General features: G+C 42.3%; 1 long non-coding RNA gene and 1 other non-coding gene across 2 annotated transcripts; both read left to right on the top strand.

Annotated features, from left to right (window-relative positions):
* The first annotated feature begins 5,757 nt into the window (after positions 1 to 5,757).
* On the top strand, positions 5,758 to 5,830 carry TRNAV-AAC (transfer RNA valine (anticodon AAC)). The gene has a single exon. It is a non-coding gene; the product is annotated as a tRNA-Val (tRNA).
* Positions 5,831 to 6,481: 651 nt separating this feature from the next.
* On the top strand, positions 6,482 to 10,916 carry LOC126070363 (uncharacterized). The gene is made up of 3 exons (XR_007516199.1): positions 6,482 to 6,871; positions 7,433 to 7,454; positions 10,725 to 10,916. It is a non-coding gene; the product is annotated as an uncharacterized LOC126070363 (long non-coding RNA).
* Positions 10,917 to 15,654: the final 4,738 nt, after the last annotated feature.

The following is a 15,654-nucleotide window of genomic DNA, read 5'->3' on the forward strand; positions in this document are numbered from 1 at the left end:
AACCCACAGCCGTAGGGCTTTGCTGACCATAGGTGAACGAGTAACTGGTGGGTATCAGCCGACCAACTCTTGGGGCTCTTCACCCTGGGTCACGGCTCCGCCTGCTGCCATCTACGTATCCATTCTTCCATCTATGTTCAACAAGTATAAGGCAACTTCTGTTTACTGCATCCGCCCGGGTAGTGGGGAATAGCTCCGAAGGAACGGAAGAGTTGTGGATTCGCTGCCATGGGGCGTGGCTTCCCAAGGCTAGGGAAATAAGGGCTGCCCCAGGAGGTATTCTTGAATATCAAAGCCATAGCAGGGGGAGTTGAGACCACTTTTCTAGATGATTTAGAGGTTAGACGCTTTCACGGCCTCGGCCAGGTTTCAGTTTCCGATCAGGGAAGACATGCTCTGTTTAATCTGAGACCCTCATCCTCAGCATATGCTCTCAATTTTAAGAGTTGATCTTTTGTGAAATGTTGCTACACACATTCCAGCCTTCATGTTCCTCCCACAAATGTGAAATTTTCCTTTACTTTGAAACACCCTAACGTTAACATCCTGTTTACCGACCTATTCACGAAATTCTTCTTAACTTCAATAGAAATTTGTTCGTTTATGTTGACTGTTTCCTCAGTTCTGCAAATTCCGCCTGTTTTCTATTTTCCAGTTGTAAAAGTCACCACCATGTACACACCAGACCACGAGAGAAATCTGTTTGTCATAAGTAAATAAAGCTGATTTATTGCATTTGCTGAGCAAGGGGGAAGAACATCACCTTGACAGTCTCAGAAATGTGTCGAAGGGGGGAGACAGAGAGGATCCTTAAGGCTGGGGGGGGGGTGTGGTTTAATATGATACCCTCGGAGGGTGGTCTGGGCAAAGATCAGAGTTTGTAAACTAGGCAGAGTTGCCAGTACAGTCAGATGGCGTGAATCTCTGGGGAGTTACTGTTACTATGACCTTATCTTGGAATTTATGAATCTGAACAAGCTGGTATTCAAGCAATTTGAACGTTGTCATTTTGTTTCACCCAGATACTTGCCGGTTGGTTTGCAAATTTTGGCTTCAGGGTTATTTCTTACTATCTTCACTGGGACTGGAAAACATTTTTTTTTAAAGATAGTGGCTTCTTTACGAAAACCCTGGTGCTGTAGTAGTTAAGTGCTACAGCTGCTAACCAAAAGGTCAGCAGTTCAAATCCACCAGGTGCTCCTTGGAAACTCTGTGGGGCAGTTCTACTCTGTCCTCTAGGGTCACTATGAGTTGGAGTCCACTGGAAGCCAATGGCTTTAGTTTTTTGGTTTGGGCTTCTTTATTAAGGAGAAGCCAAAGTGGACAGGCTTCTCTTCCCTGCCTCCCAACAAGCCAAGAGCACACCCATCTGAGCTTTTTGCTACAATGTCTGCTTTTCTCTTCTTTCCACCCCTTCCACTGCTGCCACTCTGGCCAGGCCCAGTAGGGGAATGCTCTTCCAGGTAAGTGACTCACACTGTTCTGGGCACAAAAGATTCAAGGGTTCATCAGTTTAGACTTATCAAACACATGGACCCTGGTAGCATCTTTGATCTTTTTTCTAGTGATGATGGGGGATGCAGTAACAGAAGGACTCTCTTGAATTTATGTTTTAGAGGGACTCCTCAAGGAATGATGAACAGAGAGTGTGAGGGGATGACACAGCATTAGGGAGAGGGGCTGGAGGATACAGCAATAGTCCAGATAGGTGGCAAGTAACTGGGGAAGGCAGCAGCCAGAGGGATAAGAAAGACCTCATGCACGATTAGTGCTGAGGGAGAGATCAAGAACAGACGCTGATGGTCGGGGTTGAGAAGAGTAATGAGTCAGTCTTGAACAGGTTGGGTGTGAGACTGCTGTGGGACATCTAAGAGGACATGTCCAAGATTCACATGAGTCTGAAGCTTAGGTCACTGCTGGAGGCACAGATGTGGGCCTAGGTAGTGGGTACTGCTTTGACCCAGGATGAAACTCTCCAGGGATATGTTGTTGTCGTTGTTAGGTGCCACTGAGTCAGTTCAGACTCATAACGACCCTATGTACAACAGAAGGAACCACTGCCCTGTCCTGCGCCACCCTCACAATCGATGTTATGCTTAAGCCCATTGTTGCAGGCCACCGTGTCAATCCATCTCATTGAAGGCCTTCCTCTTCTTTGCTGATCCTCTACTTTACCAAGCATGATATTCTTCTCCAAGGACTGATCCCTCCTGACAACACGTCCAAAGTATGTGAGACATAGTCTCACCATCTTTGCTCCTAAGGAGCATCCTGGTCATACAGATTTGTTTGTTCTTTTCGCAGTCCATGGTATAGTCAGTATTCTTCTCCAACACCACAATTCAAAGGCGTCAATTCTTCTTTGGTTTTCTTTATTCATCATATAGCTTTTACATGCATAGGAGGCGATTGAAAACATTGTGGCTTGGGTCAGGTGCACTTTAGTCTTCAAGGTGACATTTTGCCTTTCAACACTTTAAAGAGGTCTTTTGCAGCACATTTGCCCAATGCAATGCGTCTTTTGATTTCTGGACTGCTGCTTCCACGGGTGTTGATTGTGGATCCAATTAAAATAAAATCCTTGACAACTTCAATCTTTTCTCCGTTTATCATGATGTTGCTCACTGGTCCAGTTATGAGGATTTTTGTTTTCTTTATGTTAAGGTGTAATCCATACTGAAGGCTGTAGTCTTTGATCTTCATCAGTAAGTGCTTCAAGTCCTTTTCACTTTCAGCAAGCAAGGTTGTGTTATCGGCATATTGCAGGTCATTAATGAGTCTTCTTCCAATCCTAATGGCCCCTCCTTCTTCATATACTTCAGCTTCTCCAATTATTTGCTCAGCATACAGATTGAATAGGTATGGTGAAAGGATACAACCCTGACACACACCTTTCCTGACTTTAAACCACGCAAAATCTCATTGTTCTGTCAGAACAACTGTCTCTTGATCTATGTACAGTTCCCTCACGAGCACAATTAAGTGTTCTGGCATTCCCATTCTTCACAATGTTATCCATGATTTGTTATAATCCACACACCTTTGCATAGTCAATAAAACACAGGTAAACATTCTTCTGGTATTCTCTGCTTTTAGCCAAGATCCATCTGACATTAGCAATGTCTGGTTCCTTGTCCTCTTCTGAATCTGGCCTGAATTTCTGGCAGTTCATTGTCAATATACTGCTGCAGCCGCTTTTGAATGATCTTCAGCAAAATGTTCCTTGCGTGTGATATTAATGATATTGTTGGATAATTTCTGCATTCGGTTGGATCACCTTTCTTGGGACTAGGCATAAATATAGATCTCTTCCTGTCTGTTGGCCAGGTAGCTGTCTTCCAAATTTCTTGGCATAGATGAGTGAGCACTTCCAGCACTGCATCTGTTTGTTGAAACATTTCAGTTGGTATTCCGTGAATTCCTGGAGCCTTGTTTTTTGCCAATGCTGTCAGTGCAGCTTGGACTTCTTCCTTCAGTACCATTGGTTCCTACTCATATGGTACCCCCGAAACAGTTGAATGTCGACCAATTCTTTTTGGTATAGCATCTTTGTGTATTCTTTCTATCTTCTTTTGATGCTTCCTGAGTTGTTTAATATTTTTCCTATAGAGTCCTTCAATATTGCAACTCAAGGCTTGAATTTTTTCTTCAGTTCTTTCAGCTTGAGAAACGCAGAGCATGTTCTTCCCTTTTGGTTTTCTATCTCCAGGTCTTTGCACATGTTATTATAATACTCTACTTTGTCTTCCCGAGCTGCCGTTTGAAATCTTCTGTTCAACTCTTTTCCTTCATCATTTCTTCCTTTCGCTTAACTACTCAACATTCTAGAGCAAGTTTCAGAGTCTCTTCTGACATCCATTTTGGTCTTTTCTTTCTTTCCTCTTTCTTTTCCTTTTTAATGACCTCTTGCTTTCTTCATGTATGATGCCCTTGATGTCATTCCACAACTCGTCTGGTCTTTGGTCACTAGTGTTCAATGTGTCAAATGTATTCTTGAAATGGTCTCTAAATTCAGGTGGGATTACTCAAGGTCATACTTTGGCTCTCGTGGACTTGTTCTAATTTTCTTCAGTTTCAACTTGAACTTGCATATGAGCAATTGATGGTCTGTTCCACAGCTGGCCCCTGGCCTTGTTCTGACTGATGATATTGAGCTTTTCCATGGTCTCTTCCCACAGATGTAGTCGATTCGATTCCTGTGTATTCCATCTGGCAAGGTCCATGTGTATAGTCGCAGTTTATGGTGGTGAAAAAAGGCATTTGCAATGAAGAAGTCCTTGGTCTTGCAAAATTCTTATGAAGTGACCTCCAGTATCGTTTCTATCACCAAGGCCATATTTTCCAACTACCGGTCCTTCTTCTCTGTTTCCAACTTTTGAATTTCAATTTCCAGTAATTATCAATGCACCCTGATTGCATGTTTGATCAATCTCAGAGCCCAGAAGTAGGTAAAAATCTTCAATTTCTTCATCTTTGGCCTTAGTGGTTGGTGCTAAATTTGAATGATAGTATTACCTGGTTTTCCTTATAGGCGTATGGATATTATCCTATCACTGACAGCGTTGTAATTCAGAATAGATCTTGAAATGTTCTTTTTGACGATGAATGCAACGATTCCTCTTCAAATTGTTGTTTTCAGCATAGCAGCCTCCAGGGATACGGCCTCGGTTAAATGGAAGAGGAATGGAGAAGAATGCAAGCAGCGAAGCATCCACCGAGGCCAAAAGAATGGAGATGTGCAAAAAGAAGGGAGAGGTTCCATAGTTAAATTCAGCACATGATCCAGTAAGGGAAGGGGGCAAAGTGTTCATAGATTGGGCCACGGGGAGGCCCCTGGTGACCTTGAACAGGGGCCTTTTTCTATTTTGAAAATTTCTATTTTGGCCAGAGAACTAGACTTGCACAAGAGGGGCTCCCACCCTGCACCTGGGTGGAGAGGATTGCCTGAGTCACAGACACGGAGGATCCCTACTCAGCAGGGCTCAGCCTTCATCCCTACTCCAGGTTTCCCGGTATTGGAAATCAGCAGTGGGCAGCAGAGAAACATTTTGCGTTATTAAACAATCAGTACTACTCTTAAATGTCTCATATATGAAGATCAAGACATAACATGGGTTAAACCTCATCCCAATTGTTTACACATTGAATCCTAGGATTGATAAGTTTTAGTTTTATAAAAATCCTTAAAAGATTTTATTAAGTTTTTAAAATTTAATAAAAAATTTCAGCCTTATTTAAAAACATTGAATTGAAAATTGATATTCATTAATTTCAATTTTGCCCTGTAATAGGTGATTTTGCATAATTTAGAAATATTTAACTTTTTTGGAAACAAAAAATAATTTAAATTTATTTTAATTACATTTTGATGAAAATATATTCACATCTTGTATAAAGTACTTTGAATACATTCACATTTTATTTTTTAAATCCTTTAGATAGTTACTGCCAATGGAGCGCAAATTATGTGAAAATTTAAACCCTGTGGCGGTCTTCCTGGAGGAGAGAGAAAGACATAGGAGTTTCAAGCCTCTGAAGCTAGGTTTACCTTCCCTCTTGCGAGACCCGTTGATTTCATTTGCTCCTTTATTTCTTTTAATTGCTGGACGCGACTGACAAACATTGTTATTCCGGGTCGCAGAAGACCTAAATTCCGTTATCGCTTGGTTCCAAAACCCTGCTCCCAACGGCTGGGGCCAGGAGAGCTGGGCGGTGACTATAAGTTCATAGACTTTACAGTAAGGACCTTGTCTGTCGGTTTCCGTAGTGTAGTGGTTATCACGTTCGCCTAACACGCGAAAGGTCCCCGGTTCGAAACCGGGCGGAAACATATGTGTGTTTTTATTACCGGGGATATCTTAGTTTCTTGACGTTAGAATATATGTAAGTTATATACATAATTTTAAAATATTTTTATCCCTACTCTTTTTTTTTTTTTAAATCTGTGCCAGTTCACTTCTACCAGTATATTCCAGGCCTCGGTTTATGGGTACAAAGAAGATGTTGTATGATTAGAGTTTGCCATCAAAGAGCTTAAAACCCTTGCAGATCAAATATAGCCACCAGCACCAAAAGGCAGAAAAGCCACGCAATGACAATGAAATGAAAACGACTGAAGGGGAAAAGGTACAGGGCACCATGAGCAATTCCAATGAAAAACAGCCGGGAAAGTAGCGTTGGCTCTGGTCAGCAGAACGCTAGGGACTGGGTAGAGAGGCTAGACCCTACGGAGGACTAAGGAAAGCCCTGTCGGTTTAAAAAACTCACCTGGCTGCTCCCCCTGGCGTCGATGGCGATCGTGACAACCGCCGCACTAAGGAAACCACAGTAAGCGAGGCTCTATTTTTCTTCCCTGACGAGTTTCACTTCCAGCCCCGCCTCCACCACCCACCTGTCAATGGGGCCACCTCCGCCCCTCCGGTCTGAGCCTTAAGCTCCTCCCGCCCGAGTGCAGGCTCACCTTGTGTCTGCCCTACAGCCCTCCCACCTGCCGGGTATGTGATCTGGACCTTCAGCTCACCTCTTCACCAGCCCTCACTTGAAGCGCCCCGCCTGGGGCCAGTGGAACACCGCACGGGTGCTGGGAAGCCGGCTTCTAGAGGCTGCCTCTTCCACGACCAAGGAGAAAAGTCAGGAAGATTCCAGGGAGGCAGCCTGAGCTGCGGTGGGGCCTCAAATGCGGAGCTGCTGGCCGGAAAGTTTTCAGCCAAGGCCCACACACTGGACTTGCAGTGCAGCCTGTTTCCACACACGGAAAATGGGATTCGCGCTTTCGTACAACTGAAGGGGCAGACTTAACACGTGACAAGCAACTTCTTTTCCATCACTTCCACTAATCTCGAAAGTCAAATAAATAAAATTTATCAAAGTAGTAAGTCAAGAGCACTTTAATTTTTATACATCTTAAACGCAAAGCAATGAAGACACATTTGTTATGCAGCTTACACACCAAAAATCAGTATTATTCTCATTTCTTTATCATAGCTGTGTTGTAATTGCTTGTATAAAACTCAAAAAATTAAGCCTATTGCTGTCGAGTCGATTCCAACTTATAGCGACCCTATAAACTAAAAAAACGAAACCTCACGCAGTCGAGTCCATTCCGACTCGTAGGGACCCTATAGAACAAGAGTAAAACTGCCCCAGAGGGTTTCCAAGGAGCGGCTGGTGCATTCAAACTACCAACCTTTTGGTTAGCAGCCAAGTTCTTAACTGCTGCACCACCAGGGCTCCACTTAAACTGCTTTCCAGAATTTCTAGATGTACTTCGCCAATCAGGAAGACAGAGTGCCCTTCAAGGCCCCAGCCATGGAATTTAGCGGGGGCCAGGAGAGGCCAGTGTGTGTGCGTGAAGGATTCCGGACCTGACTTGGGAGAATTCTACCAGAGTTCACCTGCTGACCTAATTTATTTTTCTCTTTTTTTCTTTCAGATGTTCTACTGACTGATTTGAGGTGAGCGGGCACATAACCCCACTCCACACTCCAGGCTCTGGACTACCAAAGTGTTTTCTGCACACCCCTCAAGCTGACCTCCTTGGCTGTCCCACACCCTGGGAGGTTGTCTTAGTTATCTAATGCTGCTATAACAGATACCACAAGTGGATGGCTTTAACAAACAGAAATTTATTTTCTCACAGTTTAGGAGGCTAGAAGTCGGAATTCAAGGTGCCAGTTCTAGGGGAAGGCTTTCTCTCTCTCTCTGTCAGCTCTGGAGGAAGGTCCTTGTCTCTTCTGAGCTTCTGCTCCTAGGCAATCTTCTTGTGCCTTGGCACCTCTCTTCTCCCATCTCTACTTCTTAGCTTGTTTAATTTCTTTTATATCTCAAAAGACGTTTACTCAAGATATACCCTAATCCTGCCTCATTAATATAGCCTAATCCTTATTGACATAACCTAATCCTGCCTTATTAAAACCACAGGCAGAGGTTAGGATTTACAACACATATTTTTGGAGGACACAATTCAGTCCATAACAGAGGCCATAACCATCGCTGGGTCCCCTGTCACTCTTCTCAAGGAGAATTTTAACCAGTGCCTCAGCTAACAAAAGACAGTTCTCATCTGTTGTCGTTTTCTTTTTTTGGCTTTAACAAAGAAAAATTTATTTCCTCACAGTAAAGTAGGCTAAAAGTCCAAATACAGGTCTTCGGCTCCAGGGGAAGGCTTTCTCCCTCTGTTGGCTATGGAAGAAGGTCTTTGTCCTCAGTCTTCGCCTGGTCAAGGAGATTCTTAGGCATAGGGACCCCGAGTCCAAAGGACGTGCTCTGCTCCAGGTGCTGCTTTCTTGGTGGTATGAGGTCCCCAACTCTCTGCTTGCTTCGCTTTCCCTCAAGAGATAAAAGGTGGTGCAGGCCACACCCAGGGAAACTCCCTTTACAGGGATGAGACCTGGTAGGGGTGTTACAATCCCACCGTAATCCTCTTTAACATAAAATTACAATCACAAAACGGAGGACAGTCACAAAATACTGGGAATCATGGCCTAACCAAGTTGATACCCACATTTTGGGGGGGGGGACATAATTCAATCCATGCCAATATGCCTATTCTATTAAATGCTTTTTCCAGAAATGGCAGCGTAATATATGAACAGACACAGTGTTCTGTGCGTTGCTTTTTCACCTAACAGTACAGCGTAAAGATCATTTTATCTTATCATCTATGGTATCCTCATTCTTTTTTACAGCTGCATAGTGTTCCATTATATGGGTATATCTTACCTTCCCCATTGCTGTCAAGTTGATTCTGACTCATAGTGCTCTGAGGGAGAAAGATGTGGCAGTCTGCTTCCATAAAGATTTACAGCCCTGAAAACCCTATGAGGGAGTTCTACTCTGTCCTACAGGGTTCCTGTGAGTTATATGAGTGTACTAAACTTTTTAAACTTTACTTAACCAGTTCCTTATAGGTATTTCGGTGTGAACAGTTAACATGCTCAGCTGCTAACCTAAAGGTTGGAGATTCGAGTCCACCCAGAGATGCCTTGGAAGAAAGGCTTTGCCATCTATTTCCAAAAAATCAGCCGCTGAAAACCCTATGAAGCACAGTTCTACCCTGGCACACATGAGGTCACCATGAGTCAGAGTGGACTTAATGGCAACAGAGTTTTTAAATATTTTTAATGGGCATTTAGGTTGATCCTTGTATTTTTCTGTTATAAACAATGTAGCAGTTTTTAACCTTGCTCAAAGAACTTTCAGCACTGGTGAGAAAATATTTTTTCTCTGTAGGATAATTTTCAAAGGTGAAATTGTTGGGTCAGAGAGTATTTACTTTGGTAATTTTGATAGATACTGCCTAATGCTCTCCATAAAAGATACGAAATCCAATAGCAAGGTAGGAGAGGGTCCTTTCCCCAAACTCTCTCCTCATCACAGTCTCAACTATTTTTAGAAGTAGATTTGTTTTTAACTGTTTTTTTAAACTGAGGCAGGTGGTGAGGTTTGAGTCAGGGAGAATTCCCAATGCTTTACTATGAGCAAGTTATTGGATTTTTCTAAGCTTCAGCTTTCCTCTCCCTAAAATGGGACTATAGTGCCTACTTTGTAGAACTTCTGGAAAGGACAAAAAACACATAGCACAAAGCAGAGGTAGTTAAAGAGGAACTAAATAAATATTAGCCAAAAAAGGGAGGGGTGATATTTTTATGACTTTGACTCCAAGGAGTTTTTTGAATCCCTGTACGCTGACCGGAGCCCTGGTTGCACAGTGGTTAAGAACTTGACTGCTAACTACCAGAAGGTTGGCAGTTTGAATTCATAAGCTGCTCCTTACAAACCCTGTGGAGCAGCTCTACTCTGTCTTACAGGGTCGTTATGAGTTGAAATTGACTCAAAAGCAATGGGTTTGGTTGTTTGAGTTTTGGTATACTGATCACCTGCAGTCACGGCCCGTGGCTTCCCAATCTCACTCACATTGCTTGTCTCACTGGCCTTCTTCCTATTCATTCCTTGAACATGCCAAAGACACTCCCACCTCAGCACCTTTGCATTGCCGTTTTCTTTACCTAGAGTGCTCTTCACCCAGGTGTCTGCATGGATCACTTCTTCATCTCCCTCAGGTCTTGCCAAATAATTCTTCAGAGAGACCTCTTGTGCAGACAATAAACAAATCCAAAGCAAGGCAATTCACACCAACAAACCAACTTCAACCGGATAACAAGATCTACAGGAAGCTGCCCCATCTGAGTCTTATTTCTTTTGAGTTATACTTAATGTTAACTTGTCATTATGGCCTCACAGCTTTTCTAGACTCATCTTGTTTCTGTTAACCCTAATTGTTATTCTCTTTCTGATGCTTAAATTGTAGTTGGAGCGGCTTTATACTGGCCCTTTTGTCCTTTCAGTATTGCCCTGACATTTGAAAACATCCTAGTTTCCTGGCAGTATCACACGCTTCAGACCTATCTATGACTTCCCAGGGAATGTTCAGGAATCTCGGGTTCTTTACAATGGAGAGTGTGATGGTTAGGTTGTATGTCAACTTGGCTGGGTCATGATTCTCAGTGGTTTGGCAGTCCTACGATGTTGTGATCAATTCCATGATGAGATTCGATATAATGTGATCACCTCCATGATGGGATCTGCTGTGAGTAGCCAGTCAGTTGAAAGGGAGTTTTCTTGGGTGTGGGGCCTGAGTGGACATAAGTGAACATTCTGGCAAGGCTTGTAGGCTTTTGCTTACTCTGGATCCTACAGCTGGCTCTTTTTTGTCTGACCTCCAGTTCTTGGGACTTGGGCTAGCAGCTTACCTGCAGTCTTGCCTGCCGATCTTGGGATTCATCGATCTTTGCAGCCTGTGAACAAGAACGCTGCTCTCTGACCCGCAGATCTTGGGCTCACCAGCCCTCACGGCTACTTGAATGATGAGAAGTCTCTATCCTAACCCATGGACTTAGGACTTTCCAGCCTCTACAATAGCGTGAGCCATTTCCTTGATATAAATCTTTCTATATATATTTACACACTTTCCTGGTTTTGCTTCTCTAGAGAACCCTGCCTAAGACAGTGAATAAAAGAGTAGAACTAAATCTGGATGTCAAGGCAGTGCACAGATACAAAAGGTCCTTGTGGTGTCTGACTCCCCCACTTCTTGGTACCTTAGAGATAGAACTAAAAGGGGACTAGATTAAAGGACATGAGTTCACATTGATGGTTCCCTTTAGCTGTAGCTTTGCTAGGTCTTTACATTTTTTTCAGATAAACCTGAACATCTTTTCTCTGCACAATTATATACCTACGCGTTCAACTTCACTCAAAAGTAGTTGTAGTCCCTTTTCTTTACTAAAAAAAAAAAAAAAAAATTTTATTTGAAAATTTAAAGTAGAGAGAATGATTCTATGAATCCCCAATTACCCATTACTTGAGAGAGTGATAAGGACTGTAAGAAAAAGAGTCAGGTGATTTGATAGAAAGTGGCAGGCAAACAGAGGACAGCATCAGAAAGATAGAACAGGAAAGATACATCAGAGGAGGTGACACTGAGATGAGTCGGGAAGGTAAGAAAGAATCAGCCTTCCAGATTCAACAGTTATTACCCTTCCATCACTCCTGTTTTATCTTTACCTCCATCCACTGCCCATCCCACTTGCTCATTCTTTACAATCTCATAGATATCATGAACTAAATCTGTCTATAGTCACTTCATTGTCCATCTCCCCTTCACTCTGGTTGTCCTGTTACTCTGTAGCAATTTGAGGTTTAGGAAATATTAATAACTATAAATCACATGAATTGGACCCTAACTGCGGAATGGGCAGTATTCTAGGTGCTGGGTGTGTATTAACTCACTGCATCCTTGCAACAAGCCTATGGAGTGGCCACTAGTACAGGGAAACTTCATTTATTCATTCATTTTCATTGTAATGAAAAAGACATTGGTGGGTAATTTAACTCTTTAGTTATTATTGGTTTAACAATATACCAGCCAGTTTTTATGCCTCTGGACCTTATAGGTAGTACGTTATTCCAGTTCTAACGCGTTTAATGTCAAGGTGAGTCACTTTTGAAATGCATGAAGCTCAACAGACCAGAGCTGGAGCCTCACTGTTTTGTAGGTTGAGCATTCTATTAGGTGATGCATCCTGGAAGAGTTAGTTTTATAAATGCTTTCCTTTTTTCCCCTTTATTTCTGTGAGATAAAGCTTGCAAGTATAATTATGACTTTCCTGTGTGATAGTTACAGAGCCCTGATGGGTTTGTTTTGATTTTTCTACGTCATATTTAGAAAACCAGAGGTTCCGAACCCATGTAACCTAATGGGAAGGTGCCAGCGATGAATTTTGTTTAGTTCTTATTGGTGTATTGTCATACCACAGATCGGTGGTGCCAGAGTGACACTTGCCTTATTGGTGGCTTGTATTACCAGATCATATTTATCAAAATCCATATTATCAAAAATTTAAACACACTCAGTTAGAAGGCATGCATTCCAATACTGAAAACATATGCCATCAAGAAAAAATAAAAAAAAACCTTTGGTAACAAAAGGGTTTAAATAACAAACAGGTAAACAGATACAGAAATTACTTGGGAGAGTGATAAGGAGTGTAAGAAAAAGAGTGAGGTGATCTGATAGAGAGTGGCAGGCAAACAGAGGACAGCATCAAAAAGATAGAACCGGAAAGATGTATCAGAGGAGGTGACATTGAGATCAGTCGGTAAGGTAAGAAAAAAATCAGCCTTCCAAAGATCTTGTGGAAGAGGCCTTCAAGAGAGGGAACAGAGGGCTTAAAGGCCTTGAGGCAGAAGAGACCCTGATGAGTTCAAGGACGGAGGGAAGGACAGGGGATCAAGAAGGTTAGGAGCCACAGCTATACTTCCTTGACTCTGCATTCTGATGACTGCATCCAGAACACCATTTGTAGTTTTTGTTTTGCAAAGGGATCAAAGAATGAATGGAGGAGACCTGATCCAAATTCTAAGCACGCTCCCAGTCTAATGAGGCACATGGTAGGACCTCCTCAATGCGGAGCCTTTAAGGACAGAAGAATGAGTCCCGCTTCACTCCCAACATTGCAAATAAATGATGCAACCAGGACCTCTAAAAGTGCTTTGGGTTGGTGGTTAAAGCAGGGTGTCTATACCAGCAGGCTAGGTTCAGATACCAGCTTTCCACACCTAGCTGTGTAACCTAATCTCTCAGCACCTCTGTTTCTTGTCTATGAAATGAGGGTTTTGATATATAAAATTTGGAACTGTAATTTAAAATGTTAAGAGTATGTCACCAGTTGAGTAGATAATAGGGCTTAGATGCTCAGGATGACTCAGTTTGATAACCTTAATTCATGAAGAAACCAGTGAAAGAGATTGTTTCAAAAATTACTAGCTTTATTTAAAAAAAAAGTTTGCAAGTTGAGTTTAAAACCTTGAGAAAAATTAGGCTTTAACATTTACAACTAATAAATTGAGTATTAATCACAAAACAAGGAGTTGTATGTATTCTTTTCTATTTTTAAAAGCCTGTTGCAGTGCCCTTAGACATTAAACATCTCAAATGACAGTGATAGCAAGGAGAGTTTCCTAAAATACCCATTCCAGTTGGTTCTGACACAGGATGGAGGAACAGGTCATTCTGGGTCATTTTTTTGGCCACTCTTCTTTTTGCAGGAAGTCCTCCAGAATTAGGTTGCTTTGGTGATATTTTGTCTTCTTCCTTACCCGAAATTCACATTCCCCAGAACATGAACTGTTGCTGAGATCTGCCTTTTATCTGGGAACTTACATCCTTAAACTGATGTAATATGATATAAACAGCAAGAAAATAATGGGATGAGCGTTTGCTGATGGTTTAACTATTTCTCCTGATGTTGCACAGACCCAGGGAGTCTGGCTTGGTCTAGTCCAGTAAAGGGAAGTAGTCTTAGACTTTGTTGTTATTTGCAGCAAGCTGATTTCGACTTAACAGCCGCCGCGTGTGTGCAGTGTAGAACTGCCTCATAGGGTTTTCAAGGTTGTGAACTTTCAGAAGCAGATCACTAGGACTGTTTCTGGAGGCGCCTCTGGGTGGGTTTAAACCACCAACCCCTTGCAGTCGAGTTAATTCCAACGCATACCTACCCTATAGGACAGAGTTGAACTGCCCCATAGGGTTTCCAAGGAAAGGCTGGTGGATTTGAACTGCAGACCTTTTGATTAGTAGCCGAGCTCTTAACCACTGCGACACCAGGGCTCCATTCTTAGACTAAACAAACAAACAAAAAACCTGTTGCCTGGACTGGATCAAAAGCAAAGGAGTTTCCGGGATAAACTGAATGCTTCGAAGGTCAATGGAGCAATGGGGGGGGGGGGGCGGTTTGGGGACTATGGCTTAAGGGGACTTACAAGTCAATTGGCATAATAAACTCTTATGAAAACATTGCGCATCCCACTTTGAACTGTGGCGTCTGGGGTCTTAAATGCTAACAAGCGGCCATCTAAGATGCATCAATTGGTCTCAACCCACCTGGATCAAAGGAGAATGAAGAACACCAAGGTCACACGATAACTATGAGCCTTAGACAGAAAGGGCCACATGAACTAGAGACTTACATCATCCTGAGACCAGAAGAACTAGATGGTGCCCGGCCACAACCAATGACTGCCCTGACAGGGAGCACAACAGAGAACCCCTGAGGAAGCAGGAGAACAGTGGCATCCAGACCCCAAATTCTCATAAAAAGACCAGACTTAATGGTCTGACTGAGAGTAGAAGAATCCCAGTGGTCATGGTCCCCAAACCTTCTGTTGGCCCAGGACAGGAACCGTTTCCAAAGACAACTCATCAGACATAGAAGGGACTGGACAATGGATTGGAGAGAGATGCTGATGAAGAGTTAGCTACTTGTATCAGGAGGACACTTGAGACTGCATTGGCATCTCCTGTCTGGAGGGGAGATGGGAGGGTAGAGAGGATTAGAAACTGGCAAAAGCGTTAAGAAAGGAGAGACTGGAAGGAGGGAATGGGCTGACTCATTAGGGGGAGAGTAAATGGAAGTATGTAGTAAGGTGTATATAAGCTTATATGTGACAGACTGACGTGATTTGTAAACTTTCACTTAAAGCACAATAAAAATTATTTAAAAACAAAACAAAACCTGTTGCCGTGGAGTCCATTCCGCCTCCTTAAAAAAAAAAAAACAAACAAAAAAAACCCGTTGCTGCCGAGTCGACTCCAACTCATAGCGACCCTGTAGGAGAGAGTAGAACTGTCCTATAGAGTTTTCCAGGAGCGCCTGGTAGATTTGAACTGAAGACCTTTTGGTTAGCAGCCGTAGCACCTAACCACTATACCCCCAGGGCTTCTTTTGGGATCATAGCTAGGTATATATCCATGAATACATTAAACCTGAAGACTATATTAGACCTGAAGAAAATTTTCTGTTTCAAATGAGGTTTTTAAATAAAAATATTTAAATATTTTATAAATATTAAAATTTTAATTACAATATTTTTAATTTAAAAATATTGTTGGTTAATAATTTACATATAAACTATATTTAGTCATTATTGTAGACCACATCACAAAATACATGCACGATCTAATAATTTATATATACCCCATATGATACCAAGATTGAGAAGAAAATCACATACACATTTAATTTCTTATATCTACTTTGGAATTCTTCCTGCCTCAGGGAGACATTTGCAGAATAAGTAATAACGGAGAAATGT

The sequence above is a fragment of the Elephas maximus genome, chromosome 2 (genome assembly GCF_024166365.1).
Source record: "Elephas maximus indicus isolate mEleMax1 chromosome 2, mEleMax1 primary haplotype, whole genome shotgun sequence".
NCBI classification, from domain to species: domain Eukaryota; kingdom Metazoa; phylum Chordata; class Mammalia; order Proboscidea; family Elephantidae; genus Elephas; species Elephas maximus.